Source organism: Schistocerca nitens, chromosome 4, assembly GCF_023898315.1.
Source record: "Schistocerca nitens isolate TAMUIC-IGC-003100 chromosome 4, iqSchNite1.1, whole genome shotgun sequence".
In the NCBI taxonomy this organism is placed as follows: Eukaryota; Metazoa; Arthropoda; class Insecta; order Orthoptera; family Acrididae; genus Schistocerca; species Schistocerca nitens.
In genome coordinates this window covers 322,030,413-322,050,694 of record NC_064617.1, presented here as the reverse complement: position 1 = coordinate 322,050,694, position 20,282 = coordinate 322,030,413, and the positions used below count along the sequence as shown (strand labels likewise).

Here is a 20,282-nt window from a genome sequence, read left to right as displayed (position 1 = left end):
AGTTGCCACAATTTGCACCCTACATACATCTTGTGTAAATCACTCTACAATTGGTTTTGATCTTTTGATGACTTTACTAGATGGTAAATGACAGAAACATGTGGAAACAATCTGAGAGGGCTGCTCAAATCATCTCCTAAATTGTTTATAGACATTAGGATCAGCAGAGGGCCTGTAACACATTCTTGGGGAACGTCAGATATCACTTACGTTTTACTCAATAATTTTCAATCAGTTACTATGGACTGAGACCTTTTTGACAGGAAATCATGAATCTAGTCACAGAACTGAGGCAATAGTCTGTAGGCATGCAGTTTGTTTAATAGTTGCTTGTGAGGAGTGGTGTCAAAAGCCTTCTGGAAATCTAGAAATGTTGAATCAATTTGAGATCCCCTGTTGGTAGCACTCGTCACTTTGTGTGAATAAAGAGCTAGTTATATTTCACAAGAATGATATTTTATGAATCAATGCTGACTATTTGTCAACAGATCATTTTGTTTGAGGTAAAACATAAGTTTCAAATACAGTATATGTTCCAAAATCCTTCTGCAAATTGACATCAGTGATACAGGTCTACCGGCCGCTGTGTCCGAGCGGTTCTAGGCGCTTCAGTCTGGAACTGCGCGACTGTTACGGTCGCAGGCTCGAATCCTGCCTCGGGCATGGATGTGTGTGATGTCCTTAGGTTAGTTAGGTCTAAGCAGCTCTAAGTTCTAGGGGACTGATGACCTCAGATGGTAAGTCTCATAGTGCTCAGAGCCATTTGATCCATTTGATACAGGTCTGTAATTCAGTGGATTATTCCCTCTTCCAGTGTTCTGTTGTCCCCTCCAAAACCACTCCTTCCCTTCAGTGTGTGTCGCATGATGTATCTTCCTCTTTTGGCAAGATGAACTCACTAGTGACATGTTCCTAACTTATTGCCTTGCTGCCTCTCCCTTAATCACTCCCTTCCCACCTCCCTGCTTCCTTTATCCTCACAGTTAGTTTATCCAACAACACAATGCCTTACCCTAGTCAAGCTGCAGTGCTGTTCCAGTGTAGTTGGCTGGGACAATGAAGTGATGTGTGTGTTTATTAGTATCTTGGAAAAAGTTCATTGTCCAAAAGCTTAGCAACATTTTTCAACCTTCCAGAAGTTACATTTTCAGTCTTGTTTATCTGCTGATTGAACAGTCAGTTTCTCAGCCATAAACAGGGTATATCAAAAGCCAGAACTGGGTAAAATGTCATGAAAATGGTTAGAGGTAAGGGCAGGGTGGATGTGAATATAAGCAAAGGAGGTGGGTGGAAACTTTTTGTGTGACTGCTGGAGCCCGTCGGCCATCGTGGTATCTGCCATATTGGATTCAGCTCACATTTCTTCAATAGAAGGAGGGCCATGTGATACATGTTTTAATGTTAGAACTTGACAACAAAACACAGTAGTTAAGTTCATTTCACAGTACCTTTGATAGGTAAAAAGTTATGCATAATTTATTATAACATGTGTAATTCATCATGAATCATGACAGGACTGGCATGCAACACATTACAAAACAAGGTGCACTTTACAGAATGTGTTCCACATGCTGTCTGTGTACCTGAAGACATTTTTGTGTCTGATGGAGAAAGTTTACATGGACATGATGCAACACGGCAGGTGTGACACTATCACAGGCCTCAGTAATCTGCAGTTCCAGTTGCTGCACATCACGAATCTTTACGGAATACACCATGGACTTCAGATAGCCCCACAATTAGAAATTTAGGGGGGTTAGATCAGGTGAATGAGGTCCATGGGACCACGATGCCCAATGCAACATCTGGGGAAATGCGTGTCAAGCCATTCCTGTGCACAGGCACTACAATGGGATGGTGCCCCGTTCTGCTGAAAGTATGAAGGAAATGCCCCATCTTCATTGAGAACCTCATCCAGCATCTGCAGATAGTTCAGAGCATTGGGGATTTCCATCAGAAAGACAGGGCCAATGAGACACATTCCCGAAGTGCCGCACTATAGCAGAACTTTGCACATCATTGTGCCCTGGAGGGAGACTTCCAACTTGGGTTGTCTGGTGACTAGTATCAATGGTTGTGCTTGTTAACTTGTCCATTGACATATAAATTCTCCATATCACTAAAGAGTATGTTGTAAGCAATATCATGATTAATGGCATGTTATGCTGACACCCACTCACAAAACTGTACCCTTCAATCAGGGTCACCTTCCACCAGATGTTGTTGGAGTTGTGTTTTGAATGGATTTGGTGGATACTGCTCCAAAGAATGCCATGCTTTTGGGTGAATCACAAGATACCTTTGATGGAACTTGTGGCCACTGATGCTAACATTGCCGTGGTCATAGCCTTACCGGTTGCTGTAGGGGCACAGCTGGCATGGGACTTATCTGCCATTGATCCTGTTTCTTGAAACTTTCTGATCAGTTTCCTGATGACACTTTCTGTGATGGGTTCCCTCCAGGGTATCATTGGTTGAAGCCCCTGGTAATTTCTGTGGAACTCTGGCCACCAGGTAGCAGGATGGTTTTGATCCTGTTTTCTTTGGTTATTGGCATGTTGTCCTTCAAATTAATGGCACACCTGTAATGACAGGAACAAAATGTCATCAAGTTTGAGCATGCTACATGATGAATTATACATGCTATAACATATGGTGCATAAATTTTTACCTATGAAAGGTACTGCAAAACAGACTTCACAATTGTTCCTTGTCAAATTCTACTCTTAAAACATGTCTCACATGACCCCCTCCCACTAAACAAATGTGAGCTGAATGCAATATGATGCAAACCAAGATGGCAGATGGCTCTTGAAGGTCACCAGGAAGTTCACTCAACCCCTTAGCTTATATCTATATCCACCTGTCCCTATCTCTTACCATTTTTGCGATATTTAGCCCAGTCCTGATAGGGACACCCTGTAGTGAAGACATAGATAAATGTCACCAATCGAATTCAGTGGAAAATAAATAGTTTTGGGACTTTTGTGACAAAACTGAGACTATTGACCCAGAGGAGACTTATGCCTGTGTTTAGAGGAGATCCATTGTCAGAAGTCTGACACTCATTTGCTGAGGGATTATAATCATCACAGAAAGGATGCCTTCAGTGGGGAAAGGGCTGAAGGTAATGTGATTACATACATTAACAGTGTTTACTACTCCTCACCTCAACACTCCACCTCAACTTACCAATAGTTCCTGCAAAAATACACATACCTTGTAGGATGATCATACGTTCCCTATACTTATCCCCCTAAAGAATCTCTAGATCACAAAGTTCTACATAATCTGACAACCTTATCCTCTATTTTTCCTGTGGGAATTTTTATGCTTATAACAGGCTGTGGGGCTCTGTTACCATCTGTTGCAGGGGTCAAGTAGTTGACAGCATCATTGGAAGACTGGCATCCATTGATTGTAGGACAGAGGATTTAGGGTTTGTTGTCTGTCATTTATCACTTAGTTTGCTTTCCTGCCCATGCAGACACTGCTCATTGAGAAGTGGTCAGTGATTTGCACTCAAGGCACCATGCTGCTAAAATGGATGTTAAATGAGGTAGGCTGGATGCTGTACAGCCAGTAGACAGTGTCTGCACATTGTGACAGTGTCCACAAATGACAAATCTGCTTGCCATCTACAAAGACTGCCTGTGACTAGGAGGAGGGAAGAGTGCCTTTCTTTATTCAGGGATAGACATGTTTGTCTGTGCAAGTTCATATGTTGACCATCTGCTGAGAACCTCACAGCTTTATGGTTAGTGAGGGCAGATATTGACAGCTTGTTAAAGAGAGTGAGAAAATATCATGGGGGGAGTTTGTGAACACCATAATTCCACTTTCCACTAGAGATCATTAGAAGGATTTCTGGAAGCCTGGTTTATACTAGAGTGAACACAAGTAAATGAGCATCGTGAACAAGGATTCTCTGTGGTGTAAATGGTGGGCGAGCACAAGTAGACTGCATTCAGTCATATTCAGTTTCCATTTGCTAGTGTTCAGTTATGTTTTGCTGGTTGTCAGTTTATTAGAGATAAAAGGATGTTTGCATCCTCTCCACTTCAGCATTAGCAGTACAAAAGGATTTTGTCTGCTACCTTGTACAGTTTGTTGTTCACATAAACTGCTTGAGTGATGGAGTGGTATGAAGAGAACATAAACTGCTGATAGAAGGTGCTTCTGGGGTTCAAGAGATCAACAGCACATATGCTAAGGGCGAAAGAAATATGACTGGTAGGAAATTTCTGAAGCACTGAAAGACTCAACTAGGGGCATGAGAAAGTTGATATATTCATTAGATGCTTGCATCAAGTGGGAATGGATTGCATTTTTTTTACTAAAAAGGGAAAGCTCATTAAGTTTCATTGAAAGTAAACAAGTATGAATATGTATGTATTATGCTAATTAAAATTAAAAATGTATGAAAGATCTGATCATCCTCATTGCTAAGTTCACAGTAACTGTAATTACAAGGCTGATGTATCACTTTTATTTTAGAGGTTATTGATGCTAAATGAAATAGTTTACCCAGGATCATGCTACCTACCCTCTAAAAGAATACATAGCAGATTTTACCAAGTGTGTGTGTGTGTGTGTGTGTGTGTGTGTGTGTGTGTGTGTCTATATATATATCTGTGTGTGCCAGGAATGAAACAATAATTTTTGATTTATATAACTCATACGTACATTTACTGAAGAAAATAATTTATTGTGTCTAAGTCTAACAACATTTGACATTGGAAAATCTCCCGTGTCTTTATCTTTCGAGTCTCCCACCACCTTCCAAAGTCCCACCAGCTGGCCACAGAGGAGAATTTCCCTCGTAACCCAGTTCCACCCAGGACAGGAGCAACTGAATTACATTCTTCGCCAGGGTTTCAATTACCTCCCGTCATGCCCTGAAATGAGAAATGTCCTGTCCATTATCCTCCCCAGCCCTCCCACAGTGGTATTCCTCCGTCCACCAAACCTACGCAATATACTTGTCCATCCTTACACAACCACTGTTCCCAACCCCTTAGCTCATGGCTGATACCCATGTAATTGACCTGTCCCATACATCCTCCCACCACCACCAGCACCTGCTCCAGTCTGGTCACTAACATCACTTATCCCATCAAAGGCAGAGCTACCTGTGCAACCAGCTGCAACCACTGTGCTCCATTCTATGTAGGCATGACAACCAACAAACTTTCTGTCCGTATGAATGGCCACCGACAAACTGTAGCCAAGAAACAAGTGGACCACCCTGTTGCTGAACACACGGCCAAACATGATATCCTTCCTTTCAATGAGTGATTCACAGCCTGTGGCATATGGATCCTTTCCACTAACACTAGCTTTTCTGAATTGCGCAGGTTGGAACTTACTCTGCAATGCATCCTACGTTCCCGTAACCCTCGTGGCATCAACCTTCATTCGTCGCTGTCCTCACCCATCCAGCCCCTTCCCTGTTCCCATTCCAGCACTACACAGCCGTCATTCCACCACCAGACCAGTCTTCTTATTTCTCTCCTTTCCCACTATCCCCCCCCCCCTCCCACCTCTCCCCTGCCCACCGTCTAACCAGCAACACTTCACTGCCTGCCACCCTCACCATACTACCCCTCCCCCTCCCCACCCCAGCCTCCTCCTTACCCCCACCCAGTCATCACTCCCATCATGCAATGGTGCTGCTGCAATCGTATGTGTAAGTTGCATTTGCGTGAGAGTGTGTGTGTCTGTGCATATGTGTGTCTATTGTTGATGGAGGCCTTAATGGCCAAAAGCTTTAATTGTGAGAGCGTTTTTGTTGTGCCTATCTGCAACTCAGCATCTCTGCTGGTTTCAGTTGCCTGAGACTGCAATTGTATGTGTAAGTTGCATTTGCGTGAGAGTATGTGTGTCTGTGCATATGTGTGTCTATTGTTGATGGAGGCCTTAATGGCCAAAAGCTTTAATTGTGAGAGCGTTTTCATTGTGACTATCTGCAACTCAGCATCTCTGCTGGTTTCAGTTGCCTGAGACTGCAATTGTATGTGTAAGTTGCATTCCTTCTCATAATACTATTGTAACATTTGACGTTGGTATTAACAGCATAGTATTCATGGTAAGAATACCTGTACATGTCTCCTTATTGATAAGTGGTTTTTGAAATACTTAATGCTTTCTCTAGTCTTGTAATTTCTGTTTGCTAGCTGTATCTCACCATTAGGAGACTGGAGGAGTGAGTAGTATAAATAGGCCTCAGTTTTCTGAATAGAAGTGTGTGTGTTTCACCTTTCATAATTCAAGGCATGTTTGGCATCGGTGTTGGTTGCACATTACTGCCTCATGTCTGAGCATGAAATATTTAAGAATTTTCTCAGTCTTATATTTGACCATAAGCTCACCACACCTGAGGCAACTGATAATCAAGTGATCTGCAGCACTCAACATCTTGACACTTCTCAGCTACAGGTCATAGGGAACAGACATGGCATGTTTACTCCTGTTCTATAAATCTAATGTGCAATTTTAGCTAGATTTTGCATTGTGTGTAGATGAGCCAATGTCAGTGTTTCTGAAGGTAATGAACACTACCACTTGTGGAGACGTGAGACCACAGGCACAGTACCATTGCAAGGCTCTATACTACAGTTGAGCTGCACTGTGTATTGGGCAAAAACTCCTCAAGGTGTTACAGATGTTCAAAAATATAGATTCTTTCCTTATTCCAGTGACCTGGTTGTTTAACTCTGTATGCAATTGACTTCCATAAGTCACAAAGCCAATTGGAACCATGGAAATCAAAATCTTGCAGCACTGGGTGTAGATCATATTCCAGCACTTTCCCATGGGTGGAGCTTGCTGCCACTCTATACTCTCAAGAGGCCCAGAGCTATTTGTCATTTCTTGAAATAAAAGAGGAAAGCACTCCAGATATCATTTATAAAACTTTTGTAACATCTTATGTCAACCACACAATTGTTTGTCATATATCTAAGAGCAGGACAATTTTGGCTAATCAGAAGTGTGCCCAAATAATGTCCTCAACATAATCTACTAAATGATTTTGCAGTCTGTGGTATGCAGGTGTATGTGATCTTGTGGACTCAGGAACGGGTGAGACATATTCAAAAATGATATTATGTATCAGCTCCAAATCATCTGAGCACTTTAATAGTCATTAAATGCTTCACTCAGTTCCTTCTGCCTATGGATGTGTTTATGGTTTGTTTTGTAGCAGTTGTGCAGCAACTGTTTTTTAAGACACTTCCTAGTTTGTTTTTTATTGCTTTATCTGGAGATAACCAACATGAAAGTCAGGTAGCACTTAACATATTTATTCACAGTGTGATAACTGACACAATGTCATGAACATGCAGTAAATTTATGACAACAGAATCATGGCTTATGTTCGATGGCAAAATGCAGAAATGAAATACACAACATAATGTTTCTTCTTGGCTTAAACTTAACTGAAAAAACAATCCTCAGAAAAAGTAACTTGTAAAATTTGTTCTGCAACTCAGCAGTACTAGTTCATATGGTGTATGGGACTAAGTCCTGCTGAGCAAGCAATGAAATATTTCGAAATCTCACACAAAGTTAAAGTTCTGCTGAGCAGTCAGCAAAATATTTATTAGTCTGAAACAGGGTTTATACAGCCTGGATGAAGTATGGAACAGTCACTGTTTACCATTCTTCATGGAGCTGATCAGAATTCCATCATGGATCCACGTGCTGAGGCAATTACCAAAGCTGCAAAGTTCTGAGTGTCAGCAGTGATCCTTGGTCATAGACTGTGATGATTCTGCCTTTGAGAGCCACTGCACTGAACTAAACAGGCTGCGGCATAAAGCTACCAAGTTTCCAATTGGCTGCCCTTGTTGCTTCAGCAGAAGAAGATAGTTCCACATGCATGCGTCTTCCTGGACAGCTCGGAGCTGCTTCCCTCTGTTGGCTTTGCTGTGAGACTGGCCCTCCGAGCCACTGCGATGTTGCCAGAGCCACATGTAGTGTGCTGGCTCATGAGGTGTCATTGTCATGGCGTAGCTGTCACATCATGACATTATCCCCCTGCCTCCTCCAGGACAGAGGTGGAGAGGACGTGACAGGTCTCAGAATGTTCTGTGAAGCCTGTGTCACCTGTCCCTGAGGGGGGGGGGGGGGCAGGGGCTGGCTGGTCTGGGGCCCATTTCCATGGGGCTGACTGGCTGGGATGATCTGCACTCTGTAGCCTCAAGTGATATGTTTCCCAGTAATGGTGCAGATTGTGGCTTCCTCATTGGTGGTAGTCCTGCTGCTTGTGATTCTATAACAGAGACGTGTGTTAGGTTGCCTGGTGGTGGAACCGGGCTAAGACAAGGACATACGTTGTTAATATGTTTTTGGCACTATGTGCCATCTGTGAATTCCACTTCCATCATAGTTCAACCTAGAAGATGTGTGACTTTTGCTGGCAACCAGCAGAAATATTATTGTGAAAAAGTAAGGCTCCACACTGGTTTTTCAGAGAAAATCTGTGATGCCTGTTGCATCTGAGATGCGTTTCCTCTTCCTGGGGATGAAGGATTGACAGCTTGGAGCAGTGAGGGTTACAATGGGGTTTTTACACTGGGGAGGCTCCATCTTAGGGTGTACTGTGATACGAGGCTAAGAACAGGATTACTACCTCTCCTAGGGGTTGATGCTGACACAACTTCACCAGCTGTGTTTTAAAAGTGTGGATAAATCTTTCTGTTGACCTGTTAGAAGCCAGGTGGAATGGCGCAGTGAGGACCAAAGAAATGCCGTTGCAAATGGCATGGAATTTGGCTGAAGTGAATTGACGACCATTATCCATGACAGTGGACACAGGCAGCCCCTCAAAGGCAAAAAATTTTGTCAGTGTTAGGATTGGAAATGCAGATAACATGGAGGTCAGTTGTATTGTGAATGGAAATCCTGTGACAGCATCTACTACTGTGAGCTAGGTAGCCCCTATGAATAGGCCTGCGAAATCAAGGTGGACGTGGGACATGGGTTGTCGGTCATTGGCTAAGGGGAATAGCATCGTGATGGTGTAGCTTGCATGCTTGCTTTGGCAATGGTTGTACTATTGGCACCATAACCATGATATCAGTATCCATAGCTCACCAGTAAAGTCATGTCTTGCAAGTTGCTTTGTGAGCATCACACCCTGGTGTCCTTGGTGTAGTAGATGATGGGCCTGTTGCCGATGTGTGTGTTGGGAATGAGGAACTGGGTGTGGCCATTATAGACAGATTGTGGTGTCATGCCTATGATTCTTGTAGATCTGAGTGTTTTATGGTCTTCTTATTCATTGGCCAGCCTCTTTTGATATAGCTGCTGAGATCTCACAGCATCAGATCCAAAGCTGTGCAGCACTGGATGAGGTACATGCCCAGTGGGAGGCTGTCTACGACTTCTTTGCTGCATCTGTCTGAAAGCATACCTCGGCATCAGCATCAAACTCAGAGTCCTAACCTAAAGGCAAATTGGCATTGGCATGCTGTGTTGTGGATCAGAAATGAGCATCATATGTATAGGAAGAGAGGAACAGGACCTACCTTGGTAGACCATTGTGGTTGGTATGGTTCCTGTAGTCTTTAGTAAGGACAGCAGCAGTTTATGTTTGTAAGGAGGGTAAATTCCCTCCCATACACATAGTCATGGAACCTTTTTATTCCAAAAATGATGTCAAGGGCCCCCTTATAAATTTACTGAATTTAATGTCTTTAATGAAAATGCAGCTACCCAATTATTTATATGGGAGAGAACTGCACCCACACCATAGTCAGAGGTGTCAGCCACTAGTAAGAGGCAATGTTTTGGGTTATATGTCATGAGGCAAGTTGGTTGTAACAGTGCCAGTTTCAAGTCCAAGAATGCCTTGTCACCTGCAGATGAACATTTCCAGGAGATGTATTTGTGAAACAGCTGATGGAGGGGTTCAGAGATTGCTGGCACATATGGAATAAACCAACAGTAATAGTACCGGCTAAAGCTGTGACCTGTCCTTGGGTACTGGCAACTTTTGAATGGCATTCGCATACTGTGGGGTCAGGTGGACTCCTGAGGCACTAAATATGTGTCCTAGATAATCAATTTGTTGTATGAAAAACTCTCATTTGTCTGTGTTACAATGGAGATTCACTTGTAAAAACACTGAAAAAAGTTAATCAAGATTCTTTGTGAGGTCTGCAGCATCCATACCTGCAACAAGGGAGACTTTGGGTGTTGCTGTTGGTAGCAGGAGGAGGTGTGCCTTGAAGTTTGAGACCACTGAGGCCTTTCGTGAAAACATAGTTGTGAATTTCTCTAACAGGTCTGTGATGTCCATGGTTTGTCCACCCATCTTTGAAGTGGCATGAATTTCCAGTTCTAATGTTTTAAATAGATCCAAACCAAATAGGTTAGAATCACCCTGGGAAGTGAACTGTGAGAGTGATGGCACTATATTAAACTCATGCATAGAAAAATCCTGACACAGATATGAATTCATTACTAAAAGTGTGAAGAGGGCTGTTGAAAGAATGTAATTCTGGTGACCCAAATTTCTGATACATTTTCCAGTTAGTGATGATGGCCTGCGTCCATTTCAAAGATGACTGAGGCTCCCTCCTGAGACACTGTAATCAAATGATTAGTCATGAATGGGGGATTTCTGTTTGCATTGAGGAGACGTCTGTGCAGACATTGTCAGCAGTGGGTAGTTCGACTGGATTGGAGAATGTCCATCCCACTTCCATAGGTGGGGCCAGCTGGCACACCTCACCTTATGACCTGATTTGCTATGAGATGCATACTTAGTTCTACAAAAGCATTACTGCAGGTGTTGGTGGCTGATAAAGCAGTGCACTTGATGGTAACTGTTAAAGATGGTGGGGCCTCTATATCTCTGTTAATTTTTTAATTCTTGCTGCCTAATGTGTGGGCTGCTCCTGACTGGGCAGATGGCAAACACTAATGCAGGATCCTGGATGGAAGCTAATGATCACAGAGATTGTTCAGATGCCCTTATAATCAGTAAACAAGCTTCCAGGGTGGGATCTTTTAAGTTCAGCAGGTCATGTCTCAAGGCTTTGTTGGTTGAGTGCATCAATACCATGTCCCAAATTAGTGTGGAGGCATATGATTGTTTGCATTGGGAGTTGGAGCACTGGAATCTGCATTCTGGGACCAGTCCCTGGAGCCTTGTGATTGATTCATGGTATGATTCTGAAGTCTAGTTTTTTACAGCTGAAGAACTTGTAGAGGGTGGCTGCCTCATGAATCTGGGAGTTAAAATATTCAGTCAGACTAGACTTATGGGAAAGAGAGTTCAGTTCTGCCTCAGGGTGTACTTGTTGTATAAGTTGGTAAATGGCAAGGGCTGCATTTGTCAGTAAGAATGCATGTTGCTGCATGTCACTGGTTGTGTCATAAAAGAGAAAGTGTTGTTCCACCGATGTCATATAGCATGACCAGGGTTCCAGCTTGCAGTTGAAGCTGTGGAAGGGGGGTGGCATCGCTCTGAAGTTCCACACCAATGAATCTATTTGGACTGGCTGTACTGCAACTGATGGCCTTGAACTTGTAATTGCTGCCAGCCATTCCACCAACAACTCATTCATCTGCTACATTCTCTGTAGCCAGTCTCAGTGCTGTCGTGGATCCACGTGTTGAGGCAATTAGAGGAGCTTTGAAGTCGTGAGTGTTGTCAGCAGTGGTCCTTGGTTGTAGGCTGTGATGATTCTGCAGGGTGTGGTGATTCTGCCGTTGGGATTGTTGTGCTGAACTAAATAGACTGTGGCATAGAGCTACAAGTTTTTGAACGACTGCCTTCACAACTTAGGCAGAAGAAGATAGATCTGCATATATGTGTCTTCTAGGATGCACATGCCAATGAATATCCTGGCTGCAAGGCTGGTCCTCCAAGCCACCACAGTGTGTTCACGGTTGAATGGATGTGTTGCATCATGAGGTGTCATCGGTGCGATGTAGTTGTCATGTCATAACAGTTATCAAGGAGATGTCTGTGATCTTTCATTATTGTTCTAGGGCTTGATTGACTGTGTATTTGAACTTGAGCCTCAGTTGCTCTACATTGTCACTGTGCAAATAAAATGATTCTAATTCATGTGTGAGATATGAGATAACCTTTTCCTTATCCAGTTCATTGAACTTGTAGACTTTTCTGCTTGTTTTTCTAGCTCTTGGTATCTTAGTGTCATTTGATGCTATTGTTACAGCTGCTACAGTAATCACTGATCCCAGTCAACATGAACATCCTCAATGAGGTAAGGTGTCAGATGATTTGGAGCTAATGGATAATATTGTCTCATCTTTTCTAAATATGGCTCATCTGCTCCCATGTCCACAGTATCACATTTACCTACATATCATGAGTGTAAAAGCAAGCATTCGGTAGATTTATGTTGAGGACATTATATCTCCATGATGATACAGTTATATCATTTCTTCAAGGAAATTTTCAGAGAAAACTTCTACATTTGTTTGGTCAGAAGTTTTCCCTCTCATGCCACTTATGAAGTTGTGGTTTCCACAAGCAGTTGTAGTGTGATTTATAAGCATTACTTGTAAATGTACTTACTAGGAAACTGAGGTTTTCTGTGAAGCTATGAGTCACTTCTCCAGCTGTGTTCTCCAGCTGTGTCTGGTGCCTGATAGAATGATCCAACCATCCCAGAATAGGTCTTGAATGATTTAGCCTTTTCATTTGATTTGTGGAGGAGGAGTGACTTGAAGTAAAAGAAAACATGATACAGCCATTGATAATGCCTATCCAGCTGTAGCATAGTTCCCTCCGACCATTGAGTACAAATGAAGCTGTATTAAATTGCCGTGGACAGGACATGCTCTTTGAGACAGTTTCCTCTTCCAGTAAATAGATCCACCAGTATCTCTGAGGAATACACTAAGTTTACTAACAGGAGGGTAGCCCATGGTTTAATCTGAATTAATCCTCTGGTTTAAGCAATGATTTTCAGTTCGATGTACACTGTTATAATCTCATGTTCAGACTGAAGTTCTGCAGTCTATTCTAGAGGTGTGTAACAACATATCCACAGACATAAGACAAAAGTAGGCTACCCACTCAATACAAAATGAATTTCGAAAATCCTTCAATAAATTATCTAACTGTCTAGCATTTGGAATAAGAAAGCACTGTTTGCATGATAATAAGTAACAATGCTTACTATAAAGTAGCCGGTATTTGAAAAGTATGTAGATACTTTTTATGTTGTGGAAATTATCAGTGCAATCAGGTAAATATTAAGCAGGCTGAGCTAGATGAACATCACCTACTTAGTACAACTGAGAAAACTATAAATATCAGTGCAGCAGACTTTCTTTTAATTATATTTTCATTTATTGCTTTTTAAAGATCAAATGAAGCATGGGTGGTTCATGATACTTAGAAGTTTGACCAGACACATCATGGCCTGACTGCTCAGCCTGCAGCTTCTTATAAAACAGTACAGTGATGCAGCATGTATCCATACTGACATTGTAACATTTTGCAAAAAAAAGTCAAAAAATCAAATCCCCACTGGTGCACCAACTGAGAAATATTACTATTCTGCCAGTGTGTCTTCATTGCTCCTGTTGTTCATGTGTTTATTGAGAGCATTGCACTGTTTCATTTGTGGGCCTTTTAGGAATGGATTTATTAACAGTGGTCAGCATTCCAGAAGTTGTTTCCATCCTGATCTTTATGGGCTCATACTTTGTTCAGACTCCAGAGCTCATGGAGCAGTTTTCCCCTAAATTGTACCACAGGAGATTTTATATGCTTACTGAGTTTTCTCAGTAGATTGAGCTGACCATATAGCTTAATGCATTCCCATGATGTCAGGGGCGTGTCGTGATTATATTAGAATTTAAAGTGTAAGTTACAGTTACTAGAGCATAGTCTTGAAGGTGGTACTCAGCAGAGAATGCATATCTTATGTGATGTTAGCAAATCATTTGTCATCTCAAACTTTGCTTGATGTGCAAACTTCATTATGAGATGTTTTTGGAATGTGACAACTGAGGCAACTGCAGAAGTTAATCTACATCTACATCTACATTTATACTCCACAAGCCACCTAACGGTGTGTGGCAGAGGGCACTTTACATGCCACTGTCGTGACCTCCTTTTTCTGTTCCAGTCGCGTATGGTTCGCGGGAAGAATGACTGTCAGAAAGCCGATTGTACAGATGCCCTTATAATCAGTAAACAAGCTTCCAGGGTGGGATCTTTTAAGTTCAGCAGGTCATGTGTCAAGGCTTTGTTGGTTGAGTGCTCCAATACCATGTCCCAAATTAGCGTGGAGGCATATGATTGTTTGTATTTGGAGTTGGAGCAGCCACATTCAATGTGACCTCTCATGGGGCTGAATGTCACTGCGTGGACAGTGGTGGCAAGCTATGTTTTGTCCAGCCAGCTCTAACAGTAAAACCACTGTAGAGACGTAATTTCTGATAGGCAGTGTACCACTGTTATTCCTCACCCTGACATATTTCACATATCTCAAGGTTCTGCTTGTGATGAATCTTAATAATATGAATGAATATGCCAGTGCTATGAAACACAAAATTTGCAACCTGCGCAGTCTGATAAAAGAGCTGCCGAGTGCTGTCATTGTAACATTTGCCATTCCATATGTATTAATATTTACTTTATCATTTTATCAATTTTTATTTCATAAATATGATAACTTTTCACATTAACTAGCACTTAGATGCTTCGGGTTATTATTTTTTGGTTCTTGTTTGATATTCATTTAAGCTATTGGTACTTATTGTATGAAACATTTTATTTACAAGTGTGTGTGACTAAATGTTTTGATCTATTGACATCACATAGAAACTATTTTTTTTTAGGTAGTCCTGAACCTGATCTAGATCTCGAACCTGACCATGGTCCTGAGCCTGAACCTGATTCTGATGATCGTGGTCCTGATGACCGTGGTCCTGATGATCAGGGTTCTGGAGATGCTGGTCCTGAAGAGCCTGATTCTGAAGAGCCTGGTCCCGAAGAGCCTGGTCCCGAAGAGCCTGGTCCCGAAGAGCCTGGTCCCGAAGAGCCTGGTCCTGAGGGACCTGATCCAGAAGGGCCTGGTCCAGAAGGGCCTGGTCCAGAAGGGCCTGGTCCCGAAGGGCCTGGTCCCGAAGGGCCTGGTCCAGAAGGGCCTGGTCCTGAAGGGCCTGGTTCCGAAGGGCCAGGTCCCGATACTGGTCCTGAACCTGGCTCAGGTCCTACTCCTGATGCTGGTGGCCACGAAAACAGTGGGGTATGACATTCTAATTTTATTCTTGTGGAATATTTAACTTTTTAATACACAGATGAAAATTGGGAAACAGACAGTGCCAAGTTAGATTTGCTTGTCAAATTACCATGGTCATGTGAAAGTGTAGATCTCCCTATAACTAACTGGGTAAGTCAGTGCAAAGGTCCGAGAAGGCAATGGCATAGCATCTCCAACAGGACCATGCCTAGTAAACCTCTGTGGTGTTTGAAATAACCTTTGGATTGATGACTGCTTTACTTTTTTGGTGCTAACAAAGTTTACAGTAGAATCAATATTTTACATAAATAGCGTTTCCTGGTACAACTCTAACCACTGAGCCATTACAGATAGTGTGTTCACACCAGCTACAGAGGACAACTCCTGTACCTTGAGCTCCATAGCCATTATGCACCACTTGGTCATCATGCCAGAGATGAATCATAGGGAGAGGTGTGCATCCTTGCAAGAAATAGATCCATGTGTATGTGATGCTGTTTTTATTGAAATATCTATTGCGCAAAATATACTGCTGTTATTCTCCTGGCCTTTGACCTCTTGGATATTATCTGGACTCTTATTCCACATGATCAGAAGTACCCGCCTATAGACTTGAATTTTCCTATGCAATTTCTAGCATAGTTTTGGGTTCTTATCTTGACAATCCAGCATGACTTATACTAATTTGTGGGAACTGTATGCTTTTGACTGTAGCATGGACTCTTCTTTGCGGCTACATCTCAAAACTATTTCTAAATTGAATGTGAACTTACCGAACGAAAGTGCTGGCAGGTCGATAGACACACAAACAAACACAAACATACACATGAAATTCAAGCTTTCGCAACAAACTGTTTCTCATCAGGAAAGAGGGAAGGAGAGGGAAAGACGAAAGGATGTGGGTTTTAAGGGAGAGGGTAATGAGTCATTCCAATCCCGTGAGCGGAAAGACTTACCTTAGGGGGAAAAAAGGACAGGTATACACTCGCACACACACACATATCCATCCGCACATACACAGACACAAGCAGACATTTGTAAAGTTTCGTGTGTATGTTTGTGTTTGCTTGTGTGTCTATCGACCTGCCAGCACTTTCGTTCGGTAAGTCACATCATCTTTGTTTTTATATATATATATTTGGGAAGCAAAGTTGCTACTCACCGTATAGTGCAGATGCTGAGTTGCAGATAGGCACAACGAAAAGAGTTTCACACTTCTTTTTTTGTTGTGCCTATCTGCAATTCAGCACATCCACTATATGGTGAGTAGCAGCTTTCGTTCTCATAATATTGTTACATTTCATATGTATGTATGTATGTATGTATAGGGGAAAAGTGACAGGAAAATGGTGCCTGAAAATGTAGACAATTTTGGTGCTAATGAAGTAAGGCTGACCAGGGGATTGCTGGTTGCTAATCTCGATAGCCTAGCTGTGGGTGATTGGGACACAGCATGTGTGCACCCTGATCAGATACAGTCTGGCACTAAAACCCCACTAGAACAAAAGATAGAGAAAAAAAACAGAAAGAGTGGAAATAGAGAAATTATTATTAGTGCTTGGGGGATTTGTTTTTTCCTCAAGGCCCATTGCCAGCAACACTTGTTACACAATATTGAATCCCTACAGGGGCTGAAGCACTAGTATGTCATAAACTGTATATTATAGCTTGGTATTTACAGGCAGTTATGGAAGCTTATATTAACCAGCATTAGCAGATGGAGTAATAAGGGAGGGCACTAGTCCATGGGGAGCTGCCAAGGTGGGAGAGCAATAAAGTCAGCAGATGGGTGTAAGAAATATAGGTTCTGCTGTGTCTATAAGACATCTTAATACTAAGACAATGACAGAACTGTACCTGATATCAATATCACTGAAACTACGGACAGCTTGGGACAGTGGATCTGAGGAGTGGGTATCATCAGTTAGATACTCTATCATTGATGTAAGTAGTCGACACCATCGCTTAGAGAATTTTCTGCGGACCAAATGAAGATACCATTCTGGGTCCTTGGTGTTATTATCAATACGGAAGGATGTCATTCAGGTTAAAAAACCTGCCAGCAATGTTTTAGCGGTTGTTGGACAGTGTATACCTTGCTGGTATAATTGTTTTTTCCATAGGGTATGATGGAGAATATACAACAGTTACAAGAGGTTTTTAGAATGTTATGTGAAGCACATTTGATACTAAGTAATGGTAAGAGTCATTTTGCTTTAGAGGAAGTTGTGTACTTGGGCAAGTAATCAGTAGCGAAGAGGTTAAAACAGATGCAACAATGATACAAGCAGTGTAAGATTTTCCAGTTCGTAGGAATAGTAAAGAATTACAAACAGTTTTGGGTCTGGCAAGTTATTATAGAAAATTGGTAAAAGGGTTTGCAGATGTGGTGAGTTAGATTATGCAACTATTAAAGAAAAGCATAAAGTTCATGTGAGCAAAGGAATGCCACAATGCATTCAAGGAAGTGAAGAATGTGTTAACATTGAGACCAGTGTTAATTTTTCTTGGCCATAAGGAAGAGTTTGTGCTTTCATGTGATGCTTCCAATCAGGCATTGGGACATGTTTTTATCCAGGTGATAAACGGTGAAGAACATGATGTAGCATATGATTTAGACAGCTGAATAGAGCAGCAAGGAATTACTCCATGGCAGAAGGGAAATGATCTGTTTGATTCTTCTTCTTCTTCTTCTGTAGTGGTCAATCCAGGGATTGGTTTGCAACAGCTACGATGGCAGCTTGTCTCCATTCTGTGCATCTTTCAGTTTTACGGGATTAAATATTTTTGGTGTTATTTATATGGGAAGAAAATGGTTGTGAGGATGAAAGGACACTTCTTGTAGGCTCAGGAAATGGAAAAATAATTACTGAGATCAAATTGTACGATCCAAATAAGCTTTCCAGATCAATTTTCTTATCAGAATCATTTAGAAAATCTGTACTGAAGTCACCACAGAGTATTAACTGCTTGTTGCTCTCTTTCACATAGTGCAGTAAGGAATCCAGATTCCTCATAAATAGTTCAAAATTTCCCAGTGGGGATCTATATACAGTTACAATTAAAAGAGAACTATTTTTCAGTATCTATTCACAAGCACACAGTTCTATGTGTTGATCACTAAAAATCTTCTTGTCTCAATGTTTTTGAATTTGTGGTCTGTCTTAATATATATGTAACAACTCCTCCTTTTTCCATGTTAGTTCTGCATGAGTCAGCTGATATCATTTAATCTTTTGTATGTAACTTACCTAACTCAATACGCACATGGAGGAACTGAAACTGCTATCGCAGCAATGCCCTCTGTGCTTGTGTTTGCAGGAAACACATTTCAAAGCATCTGATGACCCTGCACTATGGGGCTATACCCTTTATCTCAAGGGTGACCTGACTGGGGAAAGAGCCAAAGGAGGGGTTGCTGTGTTTGTCAATAATGTGTACCACTCCTCTGCTCTTCCTCTGGATACTGACCTGCAAGCAGTTGCAGTTCAAAATTTCTGCACATCAGTGGCTTACAGTTCGTTCTCTTTATTTACCTCCACTGGATGCAGTAGACTCTGAGGCTGTCACAGATCTTATCGCTCAACTCCCCCGACCATTTCTACTTTTGGGAGACTTCAATGCACACCATGTCTTGTGGAGCTTCTAACAATACCACCACTTGCAAAGTAGGTTAGAAATCAGATTAATAATGTTGCTCACGCAGCATATGTTCGCTTTATCGGGCAACAACAAAGTTATTGGCTGTGGATGGTATAGTCAGAATGGAAATAATGAAGTCACTGTAAAAAAGTCTTTAATTTTGGCACTTATATTGAATGGATTTCCACGTAGATTTCATCGAAGTTGTTATGGCTCATCTTGTTGATTCTAGGGAGATTCCACTTTGATTGCTAGAAGGTCAAGATCTGTATTTTAGCAATATTTGAAGACCTAACAAATGAGTTTTTCAGGAAATTCTTAGTGATCAAACAATCCCAGATCAGAAAAATGGTATGGTAGAAATAATTTTTGATTTGGTGTTCACGATCCACATTTTTATTAAACTTGGTAAATTCACATATACTTCTTCTTAATTGTCACATCATCAAGAAAACAGTTTTGTATGAATCTTCATATATTTAATTTCCACTTTAACTGAACACAAGACTTGACTGTTCTTTTACAAAGCGAAATAACAACTTAACTTCTGCAAAGTGAAACAAAGACTGCTCTGTGCACATTCGCACCAAAACGGTTACAAGTAAGTCAAAGATTATGACAGTCTCACAGAAATGAATACACACAAGAACCATATCACTGTAATATATTGATACATCGGAATACCTATACATTAATAAAACTAAATGTGGATATTGTCACAAAAATATGCCTGTTACTTCGCAGAAAAGTAATACGATATTACTGGTATCGAGAACTGGGGTTGGAGTGCTGTAATGATCACATAAATAAAGAACCATTACAGGCTGAACATCTACTTGCCATCAGGGTCAAGTTTTGGAGAGCCTCCTGACATCTCGAGAGCTGTGCCTCCTAAACGCTGGTACTTCAACTCATTTCTGTGGTGCTATTGGGACATTCTCAGCCATCGACCTATCTCTGCTCTCCAGCCTTCGCCATCTCTGTTCACTGGGAGGTCACTGATGACCTTCATTCCAGCGACCACTTCCTGATCCACCTTCAGCTACTCGATGGTGTGTTGCTGGAATGGAAGCCACCAATGTGGATGATTGGCAGGGCTAACTGGACGCTGTTTGGCCAGTTGGATGTGTTTGAACAGCATGACAGCGTCCAGGAATGGGTGGATCACATCATGCATGTGATCCATCACGCTGCTGATCTATACATACCAATGTCTTTCTGCCCTCTGCAGAGGCAACCTGTCCCTTGGTGGACAGAAGAGTGCCCTTTAGCCATCCGGTACAGGAGTGCACCTCTTCGACGGTTTAAACGCCACCCGACAGCGAACAATCTCTCAACCTTTCGAATCGCGAGAGCCAAGGCTCGCCGTGTCATTAAAGGGAGCAAAAAGTGGTCATG

General features: G+C 41.9%; 1 long non-coding RNA gene across 1 annotated transcript in view; it reads right to left on the bottom strand.

Annotated features, from left to right (window-relative positions):
• Nucleotides 1–1,525: 1,525 nt before the first annotated feature.
• Nucleotides 1,526–20,282, bottom strand: part of LOC126252887 (uncharacterized) — a 65,644-nt gene continuing 46,887 nt past the window's right edge. Inside the window, exon 3 of the long non-coding RNA XR_007545865.1 lies at nucleotides 1,526–2,582. This is a non-coding gene — a long non-coding RNA (uncharacterized LOC126252887). The remainder of the gene's footprint in view (nucleotides 2,583–20,282) is intronic.